This window comes from Syngnathus acus, chromosome 16 (assembly GCF_901709675.1).
Source record: "Syngnathus acus chromosome 16, fSynAcu1.2, whole genome shotgun sequence".
NCBI classification, from domain to species: Eukaryota; Metazoa; Chordata; class Actinopteri; order Syngnathiformes; family Syngnathidae; genus Syngnathus; species Syngnathus acus.
Window position 1 is genome coordinate 12670369 of NC_051101.1, and position 16394 is coordinate 12686762.

At 42.6% G+C, this 16394-nt stretch overlaps 1 long non-coding RNA gene across 1 annotated transcript in view; it reads right to left on the reverse strand.

Annotated features, from left to right (window-relative positions):
• Positions 1-16394, reverse strand: part of LOC119136358 — a 28993-nt gene that overhangs the window by 900 nt on the left and 11699 nt on the right. The window contains exon 3 of the long non-coding RNA XR_005100721.1: positions 1859-2038. This is a non-coding gene — a long non-coding RNA (uncharacterized LOC119136358). The remainder of the gene's footprint in view (positions 1-1858; positions 2039-16394) is intronic.

Consider the following 16394-nt stretch of genomic DNA (forward strand, 5'->3'; position numbering starts at 1 on the left):
AAAGAGTGAGAGAGCGAGAGAGGGGCTCTTGTAGATCTGTCACGTTCTCTGTTGACAGATATGTGCTTGTAAGTGCGCTCAACACTTGTTCCTGGTGTCTTATCTGGCGCCGCGCAGAATGCTGACCTACATTGCATCAAGCACAATGACGCCGCGCACAAACATGCTCTTCTTCTTCTTCCTCTACCTCTTCTTCTTCTCCTCTCTTGTTTGTCCCCCTCCCCTCAACAGCCGCCTCCCACCATCACCTTAAAAAACAGATGGATTGAGAAGGAAATGCCAGCAAATCCCGCCAACAGAAGGTATTCTTCCTCAAACAAAAGCTTAAGGCTTAAATTAAAAAAAAATTTCGGCGTCCTTCCTGATGTTTTATTGCGGTGGCAGGCGGGTGAGTAAATACAGGAAATATGGCCTTAGTTGAACGAGGAAAAAAAAAAACATGGCGGTAAATTGACATAATTGAAAAAAGAAAAAAAACGTGGCATTTTTCAGCCAAAACGGTGTAAGGGAATGTCATTATTTAAAAAAATATATATAAAATAAAAAATAAAAAAAGCTTAAGGGTACAAAAAAAAATTCTAATTGGAAAATTGGTTTTGATTTACAAGATGTAAAATATATCAAAATACAGATCAAATTGTCTTTAATTTACTATTATTTCCAATTTACTTCTTTTTAGGCATCTGTCGATACAGAGTAGATCGTATACATCTGCAAGTGGGGGAAAAAAATGTATCAAAATTGTCTGTTTTTAATTTGAATAAAAGCATTCCAACATGATCCCTTTTTATACGCCTTTAAGTGAAGTGCGGCAGTAATTCGAACAAAGTAAACAAATAAAATATTTTTATAGCTGATCAGTAATGCAAACTAATTACATTTAAACATCCTGTCTTCTAATCTAAGACCTAAAGTAGCATAGATTTTAAATGCTCAATGAATCAATTTCACAGAGTGCAACATTGTAGAAGGAAAACTAGAGCACTTAGCCACAACGCTAAAATGTAGCCTTGCATTCGGCTACAAAGAAAGACAAAGGGTGCCGACTGGTGTTAGGTGAAATTTTGTCAAAGCAATGTTTAAGAGTTTTCCATAAAACCAACACAATTTCTTCGTTTTGTACCAAAGTAAACAAGTCAATGTTACACTTTTCTATTTATAAGTTTATCGCTCATCAGATGAAAACAAGCGAGTTATTATCGGCAAGCGACCATTATTTCCCATTGCATGACGTTCCCGTCTGCGGTAATTACGGGCTCTTTCCTCCACATGCTAATTGCGGATTGACTTAATTGTGTTTTGATATATGGGAGAACATATAGCTGCTGCTGCTGCTAAGATTGTTTTTGTTTGACGGATACGTCACCATGGACACCCTCTTTGGGATGTGACCCACACTTTGAGCTGAGCAGGTGTGTTTTTTTTTCCGGGTAGCCCTTTCGAACAAATTTTTGCGGGAATTTTTGTTCATGTTGAAGACTTAAATATGACTTTGAAAGGTTTGGCAAGATTTGGATGCAAAGGAGGAGTGGCTTCCACACAATGAGCCTTAATGCCGCACGCGAAGGTCCGGAGGAAGCAGGCGAGCGAGACAGCGTAAACAGTTTGTCGGCGCCACGGGCTCGGCGTCGCCTCATTAATCGCTGATTGGCATCCACGAGGAGTTAAACGCAATGGCGGGGCGCAAAAAAATAAAAATCCTCCCTGGCACAGGTGCTCGCTTGACAAATAACTGCTTTAATTAGCCTTATTCAATCATTCTCCTTCTTCTTTACATCACCAGCACTTCGCTTGTGGAGTGGTTGTCGCCGCCGCCGCTCCACAAACACCCATCAGAGGTGTTTAGGAGACGTTCTACCTGCTCGCCGCTCTCCTGTCGTTTCACCTCCCCAGGTTCGTCAAAGGGAAGAAAAGAGAGCACTTGGATGGGTCGAGGTGGAAGGAGGCGCGCCGTCGCCTTTCAAGGGAAACATCTGCGAGGTGATGGGAGGGGAAAGTGGGCGTCGATGCACCTGCTTTCGGGCTCCACAATGTCTTCCTATTAGGGACCGAGAAGGAAGACATGGCAAGTCAGCACACTTTGAAGTGGATATTTTGGAAGTCATGTTGGCCAAGTGCACGGGTCTTGTTGGCTGGGTAAGCTCACATTAAACAGGCACACAAATAAATATTAAAAATAAATAAAATGTTTAAAAAATAATAAAATATTAGAAAATAATAGTATCAATAAAAAAAAATATACAAATCAGTCCATATCTTGGCATAAGTTTTTGTAGGCTTATCGTCCCAAGGATAGACCCACAAAAAACGGAGAGTCCTATTTATCAACAGGATCATCTACTTTGATTCCAGACTGAAAGCAACTGAATTGGGTAAAGTTTGATTCACTTTGTTTTTCAGCCAACTCAACTTTCTCCGAGGGGAGGGGCGGGGGGAAGGAGGGGGGGGGTATCCCATTTCAGATTTGCCGTCATCTGATTTTGATTTTGCACTTGCATAATGATATCATTGATTGGAATTATAATTAAAAACAAATGCAGTTTAGTCATGTGGGGACATAATTTGCAGCAGGCAAGGATGGAACAGCTGCCCCACAAAAAATGTGATTTCATTTATTATGCCGACAAAAGTATTGGGACACGGCTTTTAATCATTCCGAAGCATGTGCAAAGACTCAGAACTATGACAGGTATTATTTTATTCACAAGGTGTCCCAATACTTTTGTACACATCTCTCCTGGCTTAAAGCTAGTCATTTTCCCTCGGGGAACTCGCAACACAACACTGGCGGATTTGAGTGGATTGACACAAAACAAACGAGGTGATTTCCTTTGGAGGGGGGGGGGGGGGGGCTGCGCTCGCCGACAAGTGGGGCTCCCCCGGGAGCGCAAATAGAGATGTTAGCACTCCAAAGCGAGAGCGTCACAGCTTTCATGTTAGCAAGAGACAGAAAGATTCTTCTTCTACTAGTGCGTCATCTGTCATGACAATACAAAAAGTGTGTCACTTTTGGTTTTACTTCTGGAGTTATTGAAAGCATCTTTACAAGCATCCAACCAAAGGAAGATGCGTTCAAACTCGTACGTTGGAAATCATCCATACATTTTTTTGGATCTGCAAGCCTGACATTTCACTTTGTGTTCTGGCCTGATAACACACAGACACATTTGACACAGTTTCGGACCTCATTCTGTAATGTTTAAATATCGTTTAGATTATGGCTCATTGTGAAAATGGAAAGACAGAACCCAAAAAATAATTTGTTTTCCAATTGAGCATATAATGAACTATGATGTGAGCAAAAGAAAGAAAAAAAAAAGCAAATCATTTAAAGTGATCCAATGGTTTGATGCCTGACTGCTCGTGTTGATGGGCAAAAGCCACTAAAACTTATTTGGAAACACAGCTGAGAAGCTTTTGCAGTTTCTTAACAAATCATACTTCCCATACAGAACCTCCTGTGAAGAGCTAACATACCTGGACTGGAGACAAACAAAGCTGAGTAATGTCTCAGAATGGCCCACCATTAGTCTCTTGTTGAAGACAAGTTGTAGCACTCAATGGTGCCCTGTGAGGACCTTTAGCTGTCCACAAAGGTGCCTGACTAAATTATCAACAGTATACATTTGTGAATTTGCAACATGGTTTTCTTTTCCTAAATGACATTGAGATATCTAAGATCCCATTTTTTTTATACAAAATTTAATTATTTGAGATGACATGCTTTCTAAAGGCTCGAAAGCATTACCATGCTAGCAGGCTAAGCTAAATTAAATTTTTTTAAAAAAGTCAGCTTCTCACATTTTTAACTGATTCTTACAACCTGTTTTTTTTATACCAAATAGTATCTTAGACATCCTTATTCCGCATTGTGCTTATATGTTTTAAAATAGATTATAGAACATGACTTCTGTCAGACCTAAATGCACAGATTTAATCTTTGCGATTTGAATATTCATCATAACAGTAGGTGTTACCTTCATTATTGTCTTCTTGCATTTGTACAGTAAGTCATTAATTAGACTAAATTTAACAGGCTGTTTAATTACTTGTACAGGCGAACAGCCCGATCGTCTGACAAAATCCTTATTTTCTCTTTTTGAATGAGCCTTCATGATGGCATCGTGGGCTTGAGGAAAACGGAGAGAGTTGTTAATGAGATGTGATTGTCCTTATGAGAAAGAAGGTGCTATTGAGTAGATAATGTCCCGAAGAGCATCTGATAAACTGCGGGAAATCATCTCATTGATTCTTTGCCCTGCTGACAAATGTCATTTGTTTGCTCAATTAAGCTTATTCGGCATCTTTAGCCTCAAATGGCCACCGCCGACATCTGCGGTGTCGGGATTTTGTTCATGCATAGAAATTGTCGCATGTGCAGCAAAATTTCGGGGCTCAAAATTCAGCCAAAATTTCTGAATATTTTTCATGACTGTAAAAACAAGACGAACAAAAAAACAGGTTTTAAAATGACAAATTAGCAACTCAAGGTTGTCTTGGCTTTCAAATGACTTGAGAGTTTCAAAAGAAAATTTCACACTTTCAAATCGGGGTTTGAAGCTAGGAATCGGCTTTCAAATTGGGGTTTGAAGTTTGGGTTAGCCTTTCAAATTATGCTTAGAAGCTTAAATGAGTGTAAATTCAGGCCAGGGTTCTATTAGTTGTTACTGAGCTACCACGATGCTGGCTGGGAAAAAAAAAAAAGTGTCCTCTCCCCCGGATGGCGCAGTGGTGAGCCGAGGCGCGTGCGTCGGGTCTATTAGTTTAGTAATTGCTGGCCGATTAGCAGACGCGGCGCTTGGCAGGGCCCGGAGGCCCGCCCGCTGCCTGGAAGGAGAAGCAACTCCTGGAGGATCCTGATACAATACAGCCGCCTGGCCACCATACATCCTGCTCGTCCTCCCCTCGTGGCTGGCCGCCTCCATCAATCCTCCGCCGCCTGTCTGGACGCCCACCAGCTGGCTTCATTACGGCCTACTCCTCCTCCTCCTCCACCTCTTCGTCGTCTTCCGCCACATTTTCTCACTGTTTTATCTGCGGTGCCGGTCCAGCCTTCAGACCATCGCGGGCGCTCTCTTGCCACGCAACTGGCGGCTAATGAAAGAAGCCAATCGGCTATTGTGTCGTTTCGCTCTCTTGTGCTTCTTTTTAAAGTAGAACTCAAGTCAAAAATGTTCTTTCCAATAAGATATATGCGGCCCCGCTCATCTAAACGTGGTTTTCTGATTAGTATTGCGGAGTACGAATTAAGCAGTGTTTTAAATCAATCTCAGGGGCGGCCATTTTGAAAAAGGCTCAAGTATCGTCCGGTTTCTTAAGACTGTCTCAGGAGTCAAAGGAAACCCTCAAATCTGTTTGAGACCCTAATTTGAGACCCTGACCTGAATTCAAAACCTTAACCCAGGATTGAAACCCTAACTATCCCCTTTTTGAAACCCTAGCTTTAGCATTTAGCGATTAGCATTTGAAACAAGGTCAAGTTGGCCCTTTGACTTCATTCTAACAAAATGAAATTACCATGAGAAATTTCACGTAACGTTAAGCGGCACGAGAGTGTACTCGCATGTTTCATTTGCATTCATCTTTGCGTCCCTGTTGGCTCGCATACACCAAACACAAAGTTTTGAACTTGTACAAGCCTCTTGATCACAGAGTTAAATTCTGACGCTAATCAGCAGGCGTCCTGATCCACTCACTTGACTTAATCCGTGTAAATCCAGATTAAAGATGCCGTTATGACAGTCAAATAGTCTTTTTTTCCTCTCCCTTCCCTGCCACTGTGTCTGTGTTTGACGGAGCTCTGCAGTTGGACGGCTGACTTAGTCACCCTGCCTTTTCCCGTTTGTCATTATTTGCTTTGGAGGGACGACGGGAAATGGAGAGCAGACCGCAGATGGTCCTGTTGATTGTTTCTTGATAGGACGTCGCTGATAGGCAGATGGCAAAAAAAAAAAAAGGGTGGAAGTGGAAGGCTTCTCTCAAGTCTTGATGAAGTCAGAGTCGAAATAGTGGATCCATCATAAGGTCCTTTTATGAGCGGCCCTTCACTCTTTGTCCTTAACAGTAATTCTGTGTGTATTGGCGTTACAGCATCATGTCTTATTTTTCTGCTTCTTTAGCTTCCACAACACAAAGACGAAAAAAAAAAAAGACGTGCCCGAGACGTAGATTTAATATCCTCGTCTGCAACAAGGCAGCGTCTTGATGCAATAATCTCAAATTAAATCATGAATAATGGAAGGAGGAAAGTCATGAAGTCATGATTAATAATTCAATAGATAAATAATTTACAAAATAATCAAATACATAAATAATGACGGCCGCCATAAATAAAAAATCCGATTAAATCTTTCCTGGCAGGCAGCTTGGTGCATGAAAGCAAAAAAACCAAAAACAAATTACTGTATTTCTACAAATATATATATATATGCATGTATTGAGTGAGAAATAGCTTTGCGCTGAAGTCGTACATGTTATTTGACAAGTGGAAATTAAGGTTGGATGGATCACTGCATGCGCGCGCACACGTACATTCCAAATAATTTCCACATATTGTCATGTGACACGTTATGCAGCTATGAAATGGCTCATTTAGGATTACATCTATTCCATGGATCATGTCGACGTCGTCATACTGTACGGCGCCGCTTCATTAGAAGCATGCGCAGAATAATGACATTACAACACGGTGCACGTATTAGGAATTCTACAATGTTTATATTTTGATATACACACTCGTGACATGGGCAATTGGACACCGTTCGTGCGTGACACCCCCTATCGTTGTGCCGCATGGTTGCTATTAAAACATTTTAAAGATGAAAATGCCTTTTTTTTTTTTTTACAATAATCCAGAGGGATTGTCAAACGTGTATTTATGCATGAAATAAATACACCAGAGAATTCCGCAGAGTGCCAAACCTGTCTGTTGACCAAATTGCGCCATCGTTTAGTCCTGCTTTTAGGGAGTCTAAAATGTAGCCCACTTGTTCCTCACCGAATTGACGGGTGTGCCGAGCATCATCTTTACTTCCTTTAATCTCAGTCTACTCGTATTGAGTCCTCCGTTTGTCAAGTGTGATGAACAAAACGCAGTGTTGTCCAGTCCTTGTGATAGGAACCGATAAGGAGGAAACATCCGGAATGCGACACCTTAACGCTCGTCCCGGGAGCATGAATGGCGTCCCAGGGACTCTAAAAGGCAATTATCTGTGTCACAGCCACCTTGGGAGTGTTATCTATGTCCGCACACCTCTTCGCTCTCAATGCGATATGACAGCTCCCTTTTGGTTCCCCACCTACTCGCAGTTTGGACGTCCTGAAATGCTTAGGAGATGTCGGGCGATATGAATTCAAGTGTCATTACAAAACGCCATCCAGCCTTCTTTGATGCAGAGATTATGTTCACAGTTTGCCGCGACAAACTCGCTATAAGTGAAAATCGCTCATATAAGAGACCATAGGAAAAATACTGACGAGTATAGACGTCAAATATTACTTTGTACTGGGCTGGCAGTGACTGAGTTAAAGATGAAAACATACTTTTGTAAAGTATTTCTCTCGAGCTCATGCTGTCAAGAAATGGCTCCATTTCAGTTTGCTTGTATTATGTTAAAAAAAAGAAAAATAGTGGGGGCGTGAACGACGCAGCGCAATATAGCGGGTATTTCCATTTGTATAAGCGGCAGGCAAATTGATTTCTTGCCCGAGCGGCACACCCGGCTGTTATTTACATTTTAAAGGCACTTTCTTCCAAGTGCACATTGTTCACGCCGCAAAGAGACTCTCGAGACTGCAAAAACGTCAAAATGGTGTCACCGCACGTTGGAAATAAAAAGCAGCTGAAGAAAACGGCAGTGAGGGAAAAAAATCAAATAAGACGTCACTAAGCTGATTTCTGTTTAATCAAGGTGGATATAATCGATCGATAAGAATTGAGCAATCGTGTGAAATCGATTAATTGTTGCTTGAAGCAAGAGAGACAAAAAAATTAAGTCAGGGAATAAAATCTTAAATTTAGGACTAGGACTGGAGGAATGCTGTCAATGTCATTTTCTTCCTCTTATAAGTGTCACACGCATTGACAGAGACGACGTGGTCTTTTTGTCGGGCTGTCAAAAACATCAGCGGCTGGTTTCCGTGGAGACACAAAAAAAAAAAAGAAGCATCATTAATTGATGCGCAGTAGCTATCAGTCTAAATATTTAGTCACCTCTCACAGACGACTTCTTCATTTTAAATGGCTTAAAAATACTTTATGTGTCCACTTGGGGCTGTTTTTAAATATTTGATCAACGTTCATGAATAATGAATTAATGACTCATGCACAATGTGTTTTTCATTTATGTCCACAACCTGACTTTATGGGACGCCATTTACTTATGCATTTCTTTGTCCACAAGACCTGAAACTAAATTTTGTCAAGTATTTATGCCTATATATTTATATTTAAGGCTTTGGGGTTATTTTTGGGCCAAATAATTGACTCAGTAGCACCCCCCTGGATAGTTTCTAAAATTCCCCAACGTCTATCCAGATTTGTAAAAAAATGTTTTCTAAATTTTCTGAACCTTTCAACATTCCTTTTTAACCAATTGTCAAAATCAAAGGCCAAGAAGAGCTGCAGGGTTGTTGGATGCAGACATTAGTGGAAAACATAACAGAGAAAAGAAAATATTTTGAGAAATGATCCAAAATGATACTGCTGTTGCATATCAAACTTGACTTTTTAAAACATATTTTAATATGTATTGGCATGGTTACACCACCAAAACATGGCAGCAATGTGCTTAAATGAGCACACGCTGACGGCATTAAGAAGACATTAGGACTGTCGTTGAAAGTCATTAAAAAACAAAAACAAGCCTACGAAAAGAGTTTTGAAAATGCCAGAAAGCCGCTGGAAGATTTGATCGACGTATTTCCGAAAACCGCACTAAATGATGTTAAGGTAATTGATTGCAAGTTGAATAGCTTGTTATTGATTACGTTGCGTGGAATTTCGATCTTCTTGATATCTCATTGACATTTCAACACATGGTTTGCGATTACTGGTCTACCTCGATATTCATCACATTTCCAAAATGGAAGTGGCGTTCAAATGTACGAGCGCTGACCACGGCTGAAGTCCAGCAAGTTGAACTTTGGCTTCAGTTGTCACTTTGAGGAGAAAGAACAACGATGGCGGCAGCTGGCAGGTGCGGCGGTTTATCACAACGCCAGAAATAATCCAAAGTGACAACTGGCAGCGGCACAAATGATTTATTAGTCTTTTTACTCGGCTTCCAACCATCCTCGGGGCGGGAATCAATTATTCACCGACGACGTGTCTTCGAATCATTAATTCCGCCAGCGGAAGAAGAGTCAAGCGAGCCCTTGGACGAGGTTTACAGGGCATACGATGTTATAGAAATTGCTAACCTTTGCATTCTTACGACACAATATTTCGCGAATATACACGCAACGTAAGAAAGGCCCGACATTTCCGCAAAGGTTTTGCGCCGTGACATCACACTACGATGTCATGAAAACGTCAATGTTACTCTACGCCACAATGTTAATTGTGCACCTGGAGCAGCCCGCGTTTCACCGCTAGCACTTTCTCCATTTGTTAGCAATTAGGCCTGTCACAATATTAGGAACAGCCCATTGACAATCGGCGATGAGTGAGATTGACGACATGAAAGGCGGCGCGCAGCCGACTCATTCTTCTTGCTTTGCCTGGGAAAGGCTTCAAGTTTTATGTATAATTAATTTGGTTGTGTTTTGGAAAGTTGCATTTTATCTGCCATAATTCCAACCCTCTCATCTTTATGAATACAAAGCATATATAATGCGCCGCCCGCCTGTTATTAATTATGGAAATAACACAACAAAAGCACATCCTAAATCCATTACGCTGGTAAGCAAGACTTGTCTCAATAAATCAGCATCTACAATCAAAATTGAAATCATTTTTTATGCATAATGTATGTGCTTGTTGCCCGCAACATCTGTTCATTATGCAGAGTAATGCATTCTTGTAGTTTTTTAAAAACTTGCGTCCTATAAAATAATCATAATGACTGCTTCATTACGGCTCGCGGGAAGACACCAGTACATTTTACAATACGCCGCGTGATTTACGCCTTCATTTACTTCTTTTATGGGCCGTGCCGTCGCAGGTTTGAAGGGAGAAACGTGTTTGTCGGTTGCGTTTTTTTTTTTTTTATGTTTTAATACGTGCAAAGTAAATGAAGCACACGTGTGAAATGGCTGTGAAAGCTATGCGGACCTTGAGTTCACCATTCCATCGTCCATCACAGATAAAATAAAAAAAATAATGCATTCGGGAAAAATCTTTTCACCTTCTTAAACACCATCCGATCCAATTGTTCATTTAACCGTCACACGTCTAACATAATGGTGGCCAAAGTACGGCCCGCGTGCCATTTGCGGCCACTGTGCATTTTTTCACAGCCTAAAAATAACATTTGACACGGCCGGAAAAAAGCATCTTTAGAGTGTTGGTGTTGGGAAAGAAAAAAAAAAAAAACATGGGGGGGTGTTGCGACACCTAACCCCTTTCCTGACAACTACTGTACTACGAGAAATAAGAAATTGCTTTATTTCTCTGGTATGTGTGCTCCCTCTAGTGGTATGAGAAAAAAAAAATCACAAAATTAATGTTGAAAGTGTACATACGCTATTGTTGCCGTAAACCTTTTTTTTTTAACGCTGCACGTTAATTTATTATTTATTTAGGAGCAATATTTATTTTACGTGCAGAAACCGATTCACTAGCTAAACACAATTTTTATTTTCCAATATTTAAGCAGAGTGTTGATGTTCAATCTGTTACAGTGACTTTAAAAAGATATACTATTTCATTTCGCGCCCTTGTAATTGTAGCTTATGTAACTTTATAAAACTAATGGTGGGGCTGATTGTGTGTTTTGAAGTCACATAAATGATTTAGCATATCTGATGGTCTATTTTTGAGTAAAAAGTTGGGCGCACACAAATTGGTATCGTGTGATCCGGTCCGACCCTGGCAGGCGACCATGTGGCTGGAAAGGGATGATGGGTTTGCAGTAAGCGGCAGCTGAGCCGGGTGGGGAAGAGGGGGAGGGGTGGCCCGACGAGGAACGAATGTTGTCGGGGGCGGTCGGGGATCAGCGAGAAACAACAGCGCTGCTCCTGTGCGTCTGCTCCCTGACACTTTCCCCTAATCTGATAACCGACGAGGACAGGTTGCTCCATTTGCTACCTGGCAGCCCACCTGCCCGACCGGCGCCATCAGATCGGGGCGGATAAGGCCTCGGCCCGGGTTTGGCAAGCGTCGGGGCCCGCAGCCTCGCGAGGATGCTTAAAGGGTGATTAATCATTGTTTAGGCGGCGGGATGCGGCGACGGGAGGGGAGGCTGCGTCGCACACCTCTGAAGCAATTAATCCCCGTGATCTCCACCAGGTTTGTCTTGTAGATAAGTCGGCCTACCAAATTGTTCCCAATTCATCAAGCGCGCTCGAAAAGGACTACATTTATTCCCTGTTGGTTTTTTTCAACTAAAAAAGCACCAACTTTGGTATAAAATATACACATCAGATTAAAAGGGAAATCTACTTTTTCGTTGACACGCCTCTACTACCAAACTGCATGAATTGGGGAGGGAACTCATAGATGATGTAACTAAATATTTAATCATCTTTAACAGCTTGATGTGAAACAATCATTTGACATATTTTAAAACTTGGCTTGCTTCGCCCGCTAATACATTTTGTTGACCTAGAAAACGACCCATAACATTTCGAATCGGTTTACCCATTTTATCGAGACCAATAATTTATGACATTTGTAATATTTTCATTTATGACATTCCAACATTGGGAGCTTGTTTTCTCAAAGTTGACTAATAGCGGTCATGAAAACATGATTTTTTTTTTTTTGGTGGCGGGGGTTTCAAAGAGAATTTGTTTTGGGGTGGTGGGGGTTGCAAGGAGAATTTTTTTTGGGTGTTGGGGGTTGCAAGGTGAATATTTTTTTATTTTTTTTTTTGGGGTTGCAAGGTGAATTGCAGGAGGATAAAATCACCTGTGACGTAATTACTAATCCGCATGATCTTCAAGTTTGTCCTGTTGATAAATTGTCTTCCCAAATGGTTCCAAATTCATCAAGCGACTTCTCTCGCACCCGCCCCCGCGTAAACCACACAATTTATTCCCCATCGTTTACGGTGGAGTATTTTTTACATAAAAAAAGCCGCGACTTTGCCACATCGGAGGGTGCGTTATATTAGCTCCCTATAAGATAAGTACCCCAGATTACGACGGGAATCTGCTTTTATTGCTCGCATCTGGCCCAGTCACAATTCATTTTCGCATTTGCTGTGGCAAATTTTGAGCGATGCTGGCATAAATCACGCCGCTAATCAGAAACATAAGTGACAAGAAGCCGTCGCATCCCCCGACCCCGCCCCTCCCCTGCCCAACAAAAAAAGTAACATATGGCCTGGAAAAGAAAAGCTTTTATTTGCAAGGTATATAACCTGAGCGTTAAAAAAACATATTACTCGCCCTCATTTGCATTTTTCCGTCATCGTGACTTTCGCATGCTCGACTTCAATAATGGGCGAGGAAAACATTTGTGCCTCGTTATAGATTTGATTCTCAACCCGAGTGCAGTTAGGGAAATTATTTTTTTGTTTTTGCAAGGTGAATCACGGCGCAAGGGTCTTTGCTAAAAAAGCACAAATATATTCAATCATTTTGTACAGTTTGATGTTTTCTTTTTAAGCAAAGTCCAACATAGTCTTTGTATTCCCTTTTTGTCGCAAGCCCAATTATGGGGGCGAATATCTCTGCTGAAAGTTCACGCTTCGCCTCTAATAAAGCGTACTGGCAGGCGAACCTGACGCTGATGCGACAAGACGAATCCCAGTTATTACGAGTTCTCTGCGGAAAACTCCCGCCTCTCGCTTCCAAATCATATTTGGAGAGGAGGGAGAATGAGGTGGGCCGAGAGAGAAGGGGGGGGGGGGCGCGCGCATTCTTGCCAATGATAGTAAAATGGCTGCGGTTTTAATTGCGTCATTACATAGCCAATATCAGCCGCCTGCCTGCCAATATCAATATTGCCATACCGCGGGCGGAATACAGATGACCCCGGGTGTATGCGGGGCACCCCCACGGCACCGGGTGGGTGGTTGAGAAGGGGGGGGGGGTTCGCTTGGCGACTTGTTTTTCTAATGTCCCGCCCCAGAGTCCCCACCCTTGTTTGGAGTTTCATGGCGGGATGGTGCCACACAGGAATTGATGGGCCTTCAGGGAAACATCTGCGCGCGTGTGTGTGGTGTGTGCGTGTCTTCATAGTGTTGTGGTCACTCAGGAACGGGCTCAGCAAGAAAACAAGTCGATTGAAAATAAATACAATTACGTATGAATCGAAACACGAACCTTCACGATCTTTTCTACCTTGCAGTATTTCAGTTTGTTCTCCACTATTTTAGATCAACTTCACACGTGGCTGCTCTTCGGATCTAACCTACATACCCCGCCCCCCCCGCCTTGATGATGAGACCCCTGATTGATGGACAGGGTCCAGGACATCTCGGCGATCGACAGCTGTTGATAGCTCTGAAATGGAGAGCAGCAGTCGGAGCGTAACAATGAGCTCATTGCGCTCTTGGCTTGGATCGCCGGTACTGGAGGGAAAAAGGGGGGGGGGGGGGGGTACCTTGCGAATTTCACGGGGGACCACAAATGAGTGCACATGGAAATTGAGCTGAGGAGGGAGAGCAGAACTAGTAATACAACACTGATAATTACAATAAGGACAGCAAATTGAAAACAAAAATGCAGATCAACTTTTGATTACGATTGAAGATTCTAAGGCAGATTTTTTTTTCCCGGGGCCTACACTACACTATCAAGTTGCATTTCAGCTTATTTTTCCAGGGTTAGTGTTGACAAAAAAAGGACACCCAAAGGCCTTTGTTGGTTATCCTACCTTGAGGGATACAACTATCAAATTGTTGTGGACACCAATTTTAATCTCACTTTTGGAGATATGGTCCAACAAAAACGTTTTTGTACGTCGCGGGACACGAACGGGAGTCCAGTAGTCAGTCCTAAGAGCGCAAGACATGAAGGTATATTGTTCTTTTGAGGTACACAAGAAAACAATGGATTTTTATTTATTTATTTTTTAACAAGTGCATAAGATAAAATCTGTTTTGATATGTACGAGGAGGCCAAAGCGTAGCTCCGTGTCGCGAATACGTTGATATCCGCCCTCGGGGGTTTCCCAAAACAACACATTTCAAAGCGAAATTAGCATTGAGGGAGGTCAGCCGTCCCGAGCTTAATTAAGGTGATTTCCAAATGTTTATTTTATTCCTCTTCCTTCATTTTTAAAAGCGCTTATTTGGCAGCTGTTTATTTCTTATATTAAAAAAGATAAAATTAGGCTGCAAATGATTTGGCAATGATTTTTTTTGTGAGTTTTGAGTCCTCTATTGAGGGAAATGGCACCGTGATGGAACGCTTAATAAGCGTTAGCGCGGCGGCTGCCAGCGTTGCGCGCGCTAACGGCTCGCTGGAGTGCGCAAAGACTTGTAAACTTTCCAAGCCTCGCAAAGTTCATCACGGCGGTATCGACGATTAGACGGGGAAGGAGAACATCTTTAATTGCGTTAAAATCTGAATGCATGATATGACGGGATTAATTTGATTTTTTTTTTCTCTCTTCCCCTCCTTTGTACAAGTAGCAGATGGTTTATGTCTTCGCGAAGGCTCCTGTTGTAAGATGAGATTCCCCCAGCACGCCTGTGATTGGTCACCACTAATGAAGCATGCTGGGCTGATTATTGATTTAGAAAATGAGGACAAGACGAGTATCGCGCTTGTGTGTGTGTGTGAGCGTTGGTAATAAATTAAAGACAAGCTTTGTTTAGGACTTGACAGAAATCCGCTTTTAAACGACATCAAATATTACATTTTCCGTTCAGGTGCTCTCCGGCCTGTCACACTCGTTTTATTGTTTATTTCCAAACAGCCACTCTTATATTTACCGCTAACAAGCAGATGGTCGACTTGACTTATTTGTGTTTCTCAATGACCGATCGGATGCATGATGGGAAAAGCAATGAGCTGCTTGTCAGTGGGGGGAAAAAAAAAGGCTCATTCCCTCCATTGACTGCTGGTTTTTGTCATTTTTTTCTGGTTATTATTGGCCGCCGCAGATGTTTTCCAGCCTCCTTGCCGACAAATTAACATCCTCACGCCGACAGGCTTGGGAAATAAACGACATGTTTACGGGAGAGGTTGGGCCGGTGGCGTCGCCAGGTTCCCTACACTCGACTTTGGTGGTTTTTGGATACGGAGCAGGTTGATGGGAAGAGTTTGCGCTATGGCGATTCACGCATGAGCGAAGAATTTCTTGCATTATTGAACACGTCACCTCTGCCCATCCCCGTCTGAGTCGGCCCACTTGCGAGTCGGTGCTCGAAACAAGCCCCCCGGTGGCGTTTGGCCACCTGTTGCTAATCGCCGAATGAACCCGTCACCACGCCAGCGATGATTCGAAGCAACTCCAGGCAGGGACTGGAGACTTCATGGATTTTTTTTTTTTTTTGCGCACTTAACAATTGATGCATTGCCACTTCCTGTTATTTACACTGGACTGAGGGTGACGCGGGGTGTCCGACGGGAACTGACGGCATGTGCCAAGTCTTTAATATTGTAACGCAGACGCCACCTGCAGCCGGAGGCGGGAGGGCTCCCCCCCACCACCACCACTGGCTACAAGGGGGACTTATAGAAGAATATATAATGAATAAAGTCCACCGCCCCATCCCACAGGACAGCCGTGATGTTCACTTGACCTGCTTTAGCTTTCACTGCACACCGCAATACACGCATCATTACCTCCCCCAAGGCAGCCTCGGCGGAGGGGATGGCTCACCATCGAGCCTCCATATTGCATCTTTCAGAAATAGAGTCATACTTTAGCATACCACAAGAGGGAGCCCAAGTGCCACCACACTGGACTATTAAACCTTTTGATCATTCAGCGTCCGTCTTTAAATGACGTTTACGTTTGAGTCATTTCACGACCCGAGCGAAAGTTTACCGAGCGCCATTGTCGTTTTTGCAAATAAAAATGAGCGAACCTGTCGCATTAATCGAAGACGACGGCGCGTTACAGGAGTTCAGCACATATTAGCGAGGCGGCGCGGACCCGAGGCGAGCGAGCGGCTCATCTAAATGCAGACGCTGCGTTAAATCCATTAAAAATAACAAGACGGGGGAATAGACAAACAAGATTGACGTGCAGATAAAGAGCGGTAGCACGAATAATGAAAAATCCTTTTATCGACGACACATCGAGGAGCCTCTTTAGGTGACGCTTGCTTTAA